Here is a 14,127-nt window from a genome sequence, read left to right as displayed (position 1 = left end):
TCATTTTTTTTCATGATCAGGGGAAGGCTTCATGTGAAAAGGTGGGTTTTGAGTTGGGCCTCAACAGATGGAGAGGATTCTAATGAATAGAGATGTAAGAAGGAATGAGCAAAGGTGTAGAAACTTAAAAGTTATAGGCTACATTTTGCAAATGGAAAACATCCCTATTTAGTTGAAATGAAACATATATGTAGGGTTGTAGTGGGATATGAGGCTGCAGTGGTAGATGGCACCATATTGTGAGGGTCATTAAATGACAGAAAAAGGATTCTGAACTTGAATTAATGAGCAGTGGGGAGTCACTGAGGGATTTTAATAAGAAAGTAATCATAGCAGTACATGAGCAAGATCAATCTGGTAGGAGTATTCACAATGCCCTCAGTAATCTTTCTAATTCTGTGATTCTAGGAAATGCCGGACAGAATTCAAGGATGTTGGGGACTGAGAAAAGTCCACTGTCTTAAGTAAAAAAGCTGCCATTTTGTCACCTTCAGGTGAGTAATGTCAATTGAGTGGAGGGAATCATCTTGCAAGATGGAGTGAATGAAGAGAAAGTGAATGTAACAAGCGTATACCATTGCTTTGAGAAGATTCAAAGCCACACGTTGACTCTACTGGACAAGAATCTCTTCCTGTTCCACTGTTTTACAGTTCTAAGTTTCTAAGACGTTAGAAGGAGAAAGTAAGGTACATTGTGGTTGGCTATGATTGATTTGCATCTCTGTAGGAATGCTGAATGTATTTGGTTTTGGGGAGATTCTCTAGTTCAGTGATACGGGGTTGAACAAAAAGCCATGAACAGAAATAAGAGTAGAAAAAGGTGGCACAGGAAAAGGTGAATGAGACCAATGCAATATTTTGGAGCTAGTAAAAATTTATTCAGACTCCAATTTTTTGACATGGAAGGTTTAGCACAGGAAGGAATTGTGCTAAATTATCTGGGATTCAGAGCATCTTCTTCAAAAGCAGAATTAATTTTTCATCTAGATATAGTCACATATGACCATGCGCATTTTAATTTTATTTTTTTAAATATATTTATTTATAATTATGCTACACGAGTCTTAGATCTGAAGTTTGGAGACATCCTATTTAATTGAGTATTTAGGAAATAAATCATGCTCAGTATGTTAATTTTCATTATAGTATTGACTCTTTTAACCTGAAGATCTCACTTTCATCAACTTCAGGCACTGAGAGTATGGAGAGAAGAAGTGAGGGAGGAAGAGATGAAGGGAGGAAGGAAGAAAGGAAAGAAGGAAGGAAAAAGAAAAATAGTGAAAGGAATAAATACAGAGAAAAAGAAAGAGCAACAAAGAAAAAGAAAAATGAGAAAAGAGAGAGAAAGAAACAAAGGAAGAAAAAATAGAGAGAAAGAAAGAGGAACAAGGAAAAAGAAAGAAGGAAAGAGAGAAAAAGAGAATGAAAGAAATAAAAGGAGAAAGAAAATAGAAAGAAACAGCAAGAAAGAGAAAGGGAGAAAGAAAGACAGGGAGGGAGGAAGAAAGAGAGAGAGAAGGAAGGAAAGAGAAACAAAGAGTGAAAGAAAAAAGAAAGATAGAAAGAGCAACAAAGAAAAAGAGAGAGAAAAAGAAAAAGGAAGGAAGGAAAGAGTAAATGAAATGAAGGAAGAAAGAAGAATAGAGAGAAAAAAGAAAGAGCCAGAAAAAGAAAGAAAGAAAACAGGAAAGAAACAAAGAGAGAAGGAGGAAGAAAGAGAAAGAGAAAAAGAGAGTAAGAGAGAAGAAGGAAGGAAGGAAGAAAGGAAGGAAGAAAGGAAGGAAGGAAGGAAGGAAGGAAGGAAGGAAGGAAGGAAGGAAGGAGGGAGAGAGGAAGAAGGAAAGAAGGAAGAGAAAGGGGTAAAGAGGAAGAGAGAAGGGAAGAGGAAGAGAGAGGAGGAGAGGAAGAAGGAGAGGGAGAGACAGGAGGAGAGGTAGAAGGAGAGGGGGAGAGGATTTCTGTGTGACTTTCATGGATCCCACAAGTTTTTTTACTTACTCATAAGGAAGGAGAGCCACTCACAAGCTCACCCAGACAACTTTGTAAAATAAGCTACTAATTTAATTCCAAGGCCTTATTCTCTAGATAAGTAACAGGGCCCGAGAAGCTAAGGAAGCCCAAGGCCACTCAAGAAGAAATGTTAGATTCTAGCACGTGTATTACCTTCTAATCCACTGGAAGCCTTTCCCTAAACCGTTGCCTCCCTCACTCCCTAACTACCACAGATTTAACTACTTTGCACTTATTCTGTGTAGCAGCCTCTCTGGGTTACTCCCCTAATCTTTACTAGCACTTACAGGCTGGCTTCCAAGAAGCAGGCTGCCACTCCCAGGTTCCATGATATCCTAGGGGTGCATAGTTCCGAAACCATATCACACAACTCCCTTACCCATCATGTTGTTCAATCATGTGTGATTTCATATGACCCTGTGGGCCATGGCACACCAAAGCTATCCTTGGGGTTTTCTTGGCATAGATACTAGAGAGGTTTGCCATTTCCTTCTCCAGTGGATTAAGGAAAACAGAAGTTAAGTGACTTGCCCAAGGTCATAAAGCTAGTAAGTGTCTGAGGCTGTATCTGAACTCAGCCCTTCCTGACTCCAGGCCCAGGGCTCTACCCATCTGGCCATCTCATTGCCTAACTCCCTACCAGGATAGAGCCCATTACACGTCAGTCAATAGATGCATTTAGCCTAAGACACAAGGATCATACTTCACACAACTGCCTCTGGCTTGAACTTACCCAAACTGACTCACTTTTGAAGTGTTAAAACTGTCCTTTAAAAGTAATTCAAGGGTGCAGCTAGGTGGCAGCTAGGTGGTGCAGTGGATAGAGCACTGGCCCTGGATTCAGGAGGACCTGAGTTCAAATCCGACCTCAGACACATAACACTGGCTGTGTGACCCTGGGCAAGTCACTTAACCCCATTGCCTAACCAAAAGGAAAAAAAAGTAATTCTAGGGGGCAGCTAGGTGGCACAGTGGATAGAGCTCTGGCCTTGGAGTCAGGAGGACCTGAGTTCAAATCTGACCTCAGACATTTGACACTTACCAGTTGTGTGACCCTGAGCAAGTCACTTAATCCCGATTGCCCCTCCCTCCACCCTGCCCCAAAATAGAAAAATAATTTTGAGGTGAAGTGAATCATTTGCTTAGTCAATAGCCAGGTTTCCCTTCTAATTCAATGAAAGAACTTATTCAAGCTTCATAAAGACATCCCTCAGAGTGGCCAGATCTTTATATTTATTTTAATACTTTGCAATCTGATCTTTGCTTTCTATGATTTCATTCTGGGCTTTTGAGGCTGGAAGATGAGTAAACAGTCAACTCCACTATGTCTGTATATAGCTTTTCTGTATATATTCATATGCGTACATGTTATCTCCCCTCCTAGAATGGAAGATGCTTGACAATAGGGATACTTTTTCATTTATCATTTTTGTAGTCCTCACACACCTGGTCCAGTGCCAGGCACATAGTAGGTGCTTAATAAATCCCTGTTGAATGATGGATTGATTTAAATGAAGGCTCCATATTCACAGGTCTTCTCCTCCCCCCCATACTATGTGATTGGAATAGAATGACAACGGTGAGAAAAGAAAGCTGACAATGGATTTGTGTTATTAACATTTTCTCCACTTTATTAAGGATAGATGATCAAAAAAATAAATCAAGCCTTGATTTGCAGCATTTGCTAATTTCTTTTTTTGTTGTTGTTTTCTTTTTTCATTTTTCTTTTTAAATTTAAAAAAAAATTATTTTTTATTTATTTTTAAAATTTTTATTTTATTTTTTTGCTGATTTCTGAAATATAAATGCTCACACTGAAAATAGAATGATTATCTTTCATGAGCTGTTATGAGCTGGCTCCAGCACATCCATAGTTAGAAGGGACATAGAAGTCATGTGGTCCAAGCCCTTCATGTTGCAGATAAGCAAACTGAGGCCTAGAAAGTCTGTGCAACTTGGCAAAGTCTATACTTTAATACACATAGTGCTGGCTTTAGAGCCAGGAAGACCTGAATTCAAATCCTACCTTAAGCACTTACCAGATTTGTGACTCTGGACAAGTCAATTACCTTCTCTAGGGCTCCATTTCCTCATCTGTAAAATGGGGATAATTTTAAGCAATTATCTCATGGGCTATGTTATGAGGATCAAATGAAATATATGTAAATTGTTTTGTGAACCTCAAAACGCTAAATAAATGCTAGTTGTTCATTATTATTACCATTATCATTATCTCTATCATCATAATCATCATTACAACTATTATTATGCTCAAGCAGAGCTGAGATTTGAACCCAGATCCTCTAATGCGATATGTAGGATTTTTTTTTCCTTTGCCCCTTTTAAAAACAAAACAAAGCAAAACAAACAAAACTCCCAAATCTACATTGTTAGTCAACTCATTCTGGCTGCATGCATAAGAAAACCACAAGGGGTCCAGAGTCCAATACCTAGCTTGATTTGATTAACAAAAGACTCCAAATGAAAGAACACTTGATGACCCCAAGGGTCCAAGATGGCAAACACACAAGTAAGGCCAAGAAGACCACAGTAGAGAATTCTGCTTTTTGAATGCATCATCACAGAGTGATTGCCTGGAGAGCGGACCATGGCAGTCATCCTGCTACTGAACCCTCCGTCCAGTACGAACCTGGGGATGTGTGGAGAGACACCCGAATTTAGTGCCCTGGGCCTCTGTTGGCAGGAGGAAGAGAGAGTAAAGTTCATAGAGGACCCCTCCCATGATAGGTTGGCAGGAGTGTTGGTGATAAAGATGGATTCAGGGGAAAGGACAAGTGGTCATCGGTTGACGTTTGAATTTCCATGCTCTGTATTTTTGCTGTTCCCATTTAGGAATGGGAACTAGACAGACTGGAAAACGTATGCATGTGCATACAGTCACACACACACACACACACACACGTGCACACATACACACACAAACTTGATTAAATGCTTTATAAACCTTTGGCTATGTTTTAAATGTGATTACATTTGGAGTCACACCGTGTGCCAATTTGAGGCCCCAGATTGAATAGTTTGAATGTTTTCTTGATTCCAAGTATTAAAGGAAGAGGGAAAAAAGCCTGTCAACAGAAGAATGAAATTTATCTACCATGCCGAAGGAGCAGTTGCTGCCAGGGAGCATGTCCTGAGGCTTTTCCTGTGGGGCTCTCACTCACCAAAGAACACACCAGATCCATGCAGGCCCCTGCTGAGCATTAATGACAGCCATAGGCCCCAGTGACATTCAGAATTCACCTTCCAGTAGTTAAGAAACCCTCCAGGCTTTGACTGTAGCTTGGAGAGAGCAGCATAGAGTTCTCAAAAACCATTAGGGAAGAGTGTAGGTGACACCTGTTTCCTTCTGTCGCATGCTGAGTCTCTATAGTAACTTTCTTAGGATTACAAAGACCAGCCCCAGGGGGCATAAGACAGAAATGAAAGGGATCCTTTGGATATGGGTTCAACCAGATGGTCTCTAAGAGCCCTTTCAGCTCAGAGAATTTGTAATGATGCGTCTGTTAAGGACACAAAAAAACAAAAGTCAAGAAAAAGGACACTATAGAGTTCTGGTAACTGCATGCTTTCAAGCGGAGAGCCTAGAGGTTAGGGAAAGAACATTAAATTTGGAGTCACAGGGCCTGGGTTCAAGTTCTGCCCGTCACTTACTGCCTGTGTGACCTTGGACAAGTCACTCAAACTCTCTGGCATCCATTTGGTCATAATGTGCCTTCCAGATCTCAGTCTATGATCTACAATTCCCAGATCTCAAAAGCATCACCTATTGAAGGGATCTAGCAGCCCTATGTTAGGTACTGGCAGGTACAGTTGCTGCAAAGCAGATTTACCCTACTATAAAACTGGTTTCTTCTTGAGCATTGAAGAAGGTTTTGGCTGAAATAGATGGTTATATTAAAATCAAAATCTCTCCATTGGCTACATTGCATCCTGGGTGCTGATCACACCTTCTTGTTGTTCAGTTGTTTTCAGTCATGTCCAACCTTCATGACACCCCCCACCTTTTTTTTGGGGGGGGAGAAGATCCTGAAGTGGTTTGCCACTTCCTTCTCCAGCCCATTTTACAGATGAGGAAACTGAGGCAAAGAAGGTTTAGTGACTTGCTCAGGGTCGCACAGCTTGTGTCTCAGGTCAAATTTGAACTCAGAAGACTCATCTTCTTGACTCAAGGCCCCGTGCTCTATGCACTATGGCGCTGCCTGGCGGCCTGATCACAGCCTCTAGTTCCTGTAAATTTCCTCCTTCACTTATTATCTACACAACCATGATCAATTAAATTCAATTCCTGTCTCTGAGTATCTATAAAATGGAAATAATACAAATGCTACTTACCCCACAAAGTTGGCATAAGGAAGCACAGCACAGAAATAATTTTAAGGGGGCAGCCAGGTGATGCAGTGGATAGAGCACCCGCCCTCGAATCAGGAGGATCTTAATTAAAATCCAGCCTGAGATACTTGCTAGCTATGTAACCCTAGGCAAGTCATTTAACCCTGATTGCCTAAAAAAAATGCTGCAGTAAAATAACTTTAATATTACTGTTTCCTTCTTCCTGACTTCCATCTCCCCCTGGACCCCCATGCTGCTTTGACTACTGACTTCCGAGTAGCCCCTGGATCTCACTGCTTCTGTGTCTGGCTCCTATCCTTCACCCCTGCCCTGCTCTTTTGCCAATGTCCTATCTTGAATCTTTTACCTACATTACCATAACTCATGTTGTTGGTGCTGACACATATAAGGAAATTATTCTTGTCATTAATGTGGGTTTTGTTTTGTTTTGCTTCTGTTTTTTAATCAGAGGAAAGGAGTTGATGTTGCAGGCCACCCAAATAGGACTTAATTCGGAGAAGGGAAAATAACCAAGAAAGTAAAGAACAGAACTGAAGGAGATGAGACTTCGATGTGCCTTCTTACCCTCTGAAGTCACTCTTCTCAAAGTTCTAGGGGAAAATAATGTTATAGATGGAATCTCTCTTGGCTCTCCACTGATTTTTCCAGATTGTCTCCATTACAACCGTTCCCTGTGCTGGTCTTTCTCTCTTCTTTTTGTGGAAGGAAAGCTTATACCTGGGAGACAGTCTCCCCTCTCTCCATTCCGCTTTTCATCCTGGACGGTACAGGCAGTCCCTGGAACAGACTTGGCTTCAGTCTCTTTGGGAACCTGGCCACGCTCAGGCATTCCAGCTGCCGATCAAACCCAGTGGCACTTCATTAAGTCTGGAGCCACGCCCTTTCAGCTTCGTGTTTGCTTGTGTTGCCATGGTGATGGTATACCCTTTCTTTATACACAGTCATTTCCTGACCACCCCTCAGCCCCCAACTGTGCCCCCCTCCCTCAGTTAGCCATTACTAGAGTCACCATTGATATCTTCTCTAGCTTCCTCCCTTGAATATAAAGTAAGGGCAGGAGGTTAGAACCAAAAAAAAAAAATCTAACTCCATCTGACATCTATAAGTGGAGCTGAAAAACAGGGTCTGCTTACTTACTGGAGACCTGAGGATGGAAAAGTTTGGGGATCTGAAGGCCTAAGATCACCATGATTTTGATGCATCAGAGCAAAATTAAAGAAGAGAAACATCTTGTTCCAAACTTGGTCAAGCTTCAAGGACTATGTCAACGACTAGGCAATGTGGCTGGTTCATCCTAGGGCAAGGATTCTTAACTTTTTTTTTTGTCTTTAATGGACCCTTTTGACAATGTGGTAAAACCTAGGAACTCCTCAGAATGTTTTTAAATGCATAAAATAGGATTCAGAAATTTACAAAGGAAACTAATTATATTGAAATAAAGGTGTCATTTTATTCTTCATATGGGTCCAGGTACCCCCTGATCTATCCACTAGACCCTTGCTAAGAACCCCAGTGCTAAGAATAGAAATCAGGCTTTGTCTCTTAGAGCAGTGTGGGCCAACACTGAACTTGCCAGCAAGTGAGAAAAGAGCAGGAATGTTACCTGAGGCCAGATACTCATAGCATAGAAGCACCATCACATGACTGGATGGACCCTGAGTTGGAATCTAATTGATACTGTGGTCAGGAATAAGGCTACATCTCTAAGGTAATGACAAACTAATACTTTAGGGCAGCAATGTGCTGCTAGGTGGCGCCATAGTGCATAGAGTGCTGGCCTGGAGTCGGGAACATTTGCCTTCCTGCATTCAAATCTGGCCTCAGATATTTATTAGCTGTGTGACCCTGGGGAAGTCACTTAACCCTGTTAAGTCTCAGTTTTCTTATCTGTAAAAATGAGCTGAAGAAGGAAATAGCAAACCACTCCAGTACTTTTGCCAAGAAAACCCCGAATGAGGCACAAAGAGTTAGACATGACTGAAAACAACCAAACACACACACACACACACACACACACACACACACACACACCACACACACATTTGTGCGTGTATACTCCCTCCTTATCCATGCTTTTTATAATAATCCCTAGTATCCTTTGAAGATTTAGCACAAATGTTACATTTTACATCAAGTTTTCTAGATTACCTGATGCAAGTACCCTCCTTTCCTTAATCACCTTTCTCTTTCTTTCTTTCTCTCTTTCTTTCTTTTTCTTTTTCTTTCTCTTCTCTTTCTCTCTCTCTTTCTCCCTTTCTTTCCCTTTCTTTCCCTTTCTTTCTTCCTTCCTTCCCTCCTTCCTTCCTTCCTTCCTTCCTTCCTTCCTTCCTTCCTTCCTTCCTTTCTTCCTTCCTTTCTTCCTTTCTTTCTTCCTTTCTTTCTTTCTTTTCTTTTTTTTCTTTCTTTCTTTCTTTCTTTCTTTCTTTCTTTCTTTTCTTTCTTTTTCTTTCTTTCTTTCTTTCTTTCTTTCTTTCTCTCTCTCTCTCTCTCTCTCTCTCTCTCTTCTCTTTCTTTCTTCCTTTCTTTCTTCCTTTCTTTTCTTTGTTTCTCTCTCTTTCTCTCTCTCTTGATTGTAGGCTTCTTGAAGGCAGGGGCTGTTTTACTTCTATCTTTGTATCTCTAATGCCTAGCATAGTGCCTGGAGTGAAGCAGGTCTTTGATGAATTCATATTAATCGATTGAGGCATATATTATAGAAATAAAATTCCTTCCTCCCCAACTCCCCAGCACTGCAAAAATATAGAAAACAAAGCCCAAACAACATAGTCTTCTAAAAGTAAACTGCATTGGTGGTAGAAGACTGGCCCTTGAAACAAACCAGCAAAATTTTACCACAAAAGGTAATATTAATGATAAAGCTTATCACACTAATGGAGAAATCAAACAAGAAATTTGGATTCTCCACTCTTGTAAGTGACCAATGATGTAATTAGCCAATGAGCACGCGCGCGCGCGCGCACACACACACACACACACACAGTCCTTTCCTTTCAAAATTTGGCAAAAAGGAAAATGATTTACTCTGAGAGCTCAAACTCATTTTCTGTGAAATCATTTGCAAACTCATGGAGCCCCAGCATCCCAGAAATGTGGATTTCTATTCCACTCCATTTGTAACACTAAATACATAAATATGAGTGCATAGATGTGTATTGTTTCAATACAACACTCACTACAACAGCATTCCCTAGAGCTGCAATGTGGATCAGACATATCTAGGGATGACCCAATCCACTTCTGAAATAAGTAATAATAAAAGATAATGATGATGCTGATAACTAATATTTTCTAGAGTAAATTTTGCAAAGTACTTGACATACTCATTCAAGCCCCACTACAATCTGGTGAGTTGAATATCCCAGGAAATGATACCAAAAGAACCTTCCCAGGGGAGCCTTGGATTCAGATTGGATCCCATCTCAGATACTTATTTGCTATGGGACCCTGGGCAGGTTCTTTAACTTTTCTGAGCCTCAGCTTCCTCATCTGTAAGATAGGGATAATGATAGCACCTATTTCAAAGGGCTGTTGTGAGGACAAAACGTTGTGATACATGTAGGCATTTAAGAGCACTGGACTTGCAGTCAGGAAGATATGGGTTCAAATTTTGCCTCAGAGACTTACTAGCTCTGTGACCTTGGACAAGTCACTTGGCCTCTTTCAGCCTCCATTTCCTCTCATGTAAAATGGGGCTAATAATAGCACTGACCTGCCAGGGTTGTTATGAGGATCAAATGTGAATAGCCAGACAGGTAGACAGACAGACAGACAGACAGGCAGACAGACAGACAGATGTTAGCTATTAACACATAAAGGACTTTCTATATCTCAAAGTCCTATAAACATGTTAGTTTTGATGATGATTGTTGATGGTGACCTGGAAACACAGATGTGAAGGATACCATAATGGGCAAGTGTCCTACGTATGCTGAACACAATCTGTTACTTTGCTCTTGCTGGAGCCCTTTTAACCAATGGGATTGAGCACATAATTCAGAGAAGAGAACAAAAGACCACCCAGGAGCAGCCTCAAACACAACCGGGGAAGAAAGCACAAAGCTGGCACATCCCTGAGCCCCTGAAACAGAGGGGAGTCTATTTAATGAATGAATATCACTTCAAAAGCCGGTCCACTTCAGGGGAAGTTCAGAGCCCGCAGTGAAGTGGAGGAATCAGAGGGTACCCTTTCACTCCATTCTTTGTGGAGGTACTGAGATGTTTCAAGGCCAGAGCTCCTGCAGGTTTCCATAGAAGCCTTTGTCTTTCTTGGTGTGACTGTGGCCTTATTAAGTGATTCCACTGTGGTTGAGTCGAGGAGAGAGATGAAGGGAGAATGGTCCAAGATAAGAGACAAGCCATAACAGGGACAATGAATGACTCCATCATTTAGGGCTGGGGAGATAAGGTAGTGGAATACTTTGCATTTTAAATAACATCCATATGTAAGGAAGTTTAAGATGATTTCATTACCTACTTGTAAAGGTGGCACATAGGAGAAGGGATCAAGGTGCAGCAAAGATACAGGTATCCATAGGGTAGGGATAGACAAATAGCACCCACATCCTTATATGGGGGCCACCTCCAGTCATTCTGATCTGTATCTAGATGGCTCCAGAAGAGAAAGTGAGGCTGGTGACTTTGCACAGCCCTCCCTCACTTCAATCCAGTCCAATTGCAAGTCATGGTATCACCTTCCTAATGCCATGGTCTTCTTCAAAGAGCGAAGGATAAAGAATAACAGCAACAATAAATCCTTCTACCTATCATATGATCATAGGTCTAGAGTTGGAAACAACAGAAAAGACAATTGAGCCAAACCCCTTCATTTCATAGATAAGGGAACCAAGGCCCAGGGAGGTTAAGTGGCAATATCCATGGTCATACAGATAGCAAGTTGCTCCCAGAAGGATTTGAACCCAAGTCCTCTGACTTCAGAGTCAGTACACCTGTGATGGTAGTGTGAAGAGGTCAAGACTCAAGAGATCTGCATTGAAGGCCTGATTTTGCCACAGTCTAGCTCTGTGATGTAGCATTGGATAATTTCTACACCGAAGCATCCTTTGATTGTGCTGTCTACACTCTCACCCCATACTCCCTGGCATATATACAGGAGGGTTGACTTGGGGTTCCAGGGTAGAGTCTCTTTCAGAAGGAGTCGAGGATTCTGAGAGTCGGAGGGTGGGAGAGAAAACATTCTAGGTATGAGAAAGAGCCAGCAAAAGCCAAAGAGATGAAAAATGGTATGCAGTACATGCTAAGAATCACAGTTAGGTTGTAGAGGGCCTGGAAGGGAGGAGATTGTAAGAAGATTGGGAAGATAGTAAGGAACCAAGTTGTAAAAAGCTTTAAATACCAAAAAAAATATATATCTGATCTTGCAGGTAATAGGTTAAGTGGTGAAGTTTATTGAAGGATGTGCTCAGACCTATAATTTACAAATATCTCTTTGGCAGCTGAATAGTAGATGGATTGGAATGGGGAAAAAGCTCTAGGCAGGGTAAACAATTAGAGTGTTATAATAGTGAAGGGAAGAAGTGATAAAGAACTGAATTAGGGTGGTGGTTATATGAATGGAAGTATGTTCAAAAGATATAGAGAAATAACAAGATTTGGTTCCTGATTGGACATGTGGGATGAGAGGAAGAGAGAAATTAAGGATGGCAATGATATTGGGAACCTAGTGACTGGAAGGATGATGGTGTACAGTAATTGTGAAGTTCAGATGAGGGATGAGTGGGCAGAGGTAAAGAGAATCAGCTCTTTTATGGACATGTTGAGTTTGAGATACTCCCAGAACATTCAGTGCGAGATGTCCACCAGGCAGTTGGTGATGCAGAACTGGAGATCAAGAGATAGATTAAAGCTAAATAAATAGACCTAGACATCATATGCATAGTGATTATAATGTAACCTATGGGAACTGATGAGATACTCAGCAACTGAGATACTATAGAAGGATAAGAGAAGAGGGCTCCAGAAATACTCCCGAGGGCTCCCACACATAGTGAACATGACATGGATAAAATAAAAAAGACTGTGAGAAATGGTCAGATAGGTGGGTAGGAAGGGAAAAAAGTGAGAGAGGATATTCTCACAAACCCAGAAAGGAGATGGTATCAAAGAAAAGCTACTCAGCAATGTCAAATGATATACAGGAGTCAAGAAGGATGAAGATTAAGAAAATTGGATTACATTTGGCAGTCAAGAGACCACTGGTAACTTTTGAAAGGGTAGTCTCCGTTGAATGATAAGGGTGGAATCTAGACCACTGAAAATATTGGAGATAGTGAGAGGAGAGGAAGTGGAAGCAGAGATGAGTTGGCTTTTTCAAGGAGTTTAGCTGAAATCTAGAGGAGAGATAGAGGATGATACCTGGCAGATTTGCCAATATCTAGTTGTTGTCATGTTCTGTTTTGTTATTTTTAAGAATGGAGGAGTCTTGGGCATGTTTCCAGGCATCTGGGAAGGAGGCAGTAGATAGGGTAAAGATGAGAGACACAGAGAGGGAGAGAGAGAGACAGAGAGAGACGAACACAGAGACAGACAGAGATGGAGAGAGACAGAGACAGAGACATAGATGGACAGAGAGAAAGATAGAGACATAGAGACAAAGACAGACACAGAGAGAGAAAGAGACAAAGATAGACAGAGATAAGAGGCAGAAAGAGACAGAGAGGCAGAGACAGAGAGACAGAGATGGAGACAAAGACAGACAGAAAGACAGAGAGAGAGAGACAGAAACACAGAGAGACAGAGGCAGAGACAAAGACAAAGACAGAGAGAGATAGAGATACAGAGAGACAGAGACAGAGAGACAGAAACAGAGACAGAGATTGGGAAAGAGGGAGAAAGGATGATGGTAAGGACAATTTGTTGGAGAAGACAGGAAGACAGGAATAGATGGGATGTACCAAGGCTGCATGCAGAGGTGTTTTTCTTGAAAAGAAAGGCCACTCATCATCAGTTGGCCAATCAACACACATTTATTAAGCACTTTCTGTTTGTCATACCTGAACTAAGCACTGGGGTACAAAGACTCAAATCATCCTTGTTCTTAAGGAGTTTCCATTCCAATGAAGGAGACATCATGTGTATAATCGATATACCATGTACCATATACATAATACCATACCATATACCATGTGTATAACATACATACCATATAGAGAATAATTGGAAGGAAATCTTAAGAGGGCAAAACATTCATAACTTTGGTTGCCTGAGAAAGGTCTACAAGAGATAGGATTTCAATTAAATATTGAAGGAAACCAAGTAAACTAAGAGGCAGAGATGAGAGGAAATGGTATGATGCCCAACATCTCATTTGCCTTAACTCAAATGTGCAGTCTGTGGTCAAATCTTATTTCTTCCACCTTTGCATCATGTTTCACATATGCCCCCTTCTCATACAGCTGCCCCCCCATTCAGGCCCTCACTACCTCACTCTTTAACTATGGCAACAGGCTTTTAGTTGGTCATCCTACTTCCAATCTTTCCCCCTTCCAGTCCACCCTCCACTTAGCTAACAGAGTGATCATCTTTAACTGCAGATCTGACCATGTCTCCCCTTGAGCCCCACCCATTCAATCAACTCTACTGACTCCTTACTACCGTTAGAATTAAATAGGAAATCTGTTTACTTTTCAAACCCTTTTATAACCTAAGTACCTCTGTCCTTCCCATCTTTCCAATCTTCATATACTTTTATTTCTCTTCCACATATTCTAAGATACAATGATACTGGCC

The sequence above is a fragment of the Phascolarctos cinereus genome, unplaced genomic scaffold, assembly GCF_003287225.1.
Source record: "Phascolarctos cinereus isolate Bilbo 61053 unplaced genomic scaffold, phaCin_HiC Scaffold_5;HRSCAF=322, whole genome shotgun sequence".
NCBI lineage: Eukaryota > Metazoa > Chordata > Mammalia > Diprotodontia > Phascolarctidae > Phascolarctos > Phascolarctos cinereus.
The sequence above is the reverse complement of the archived record's forward strand: the minus strand, read 5'-3'. Positions refer to the sequence as shown.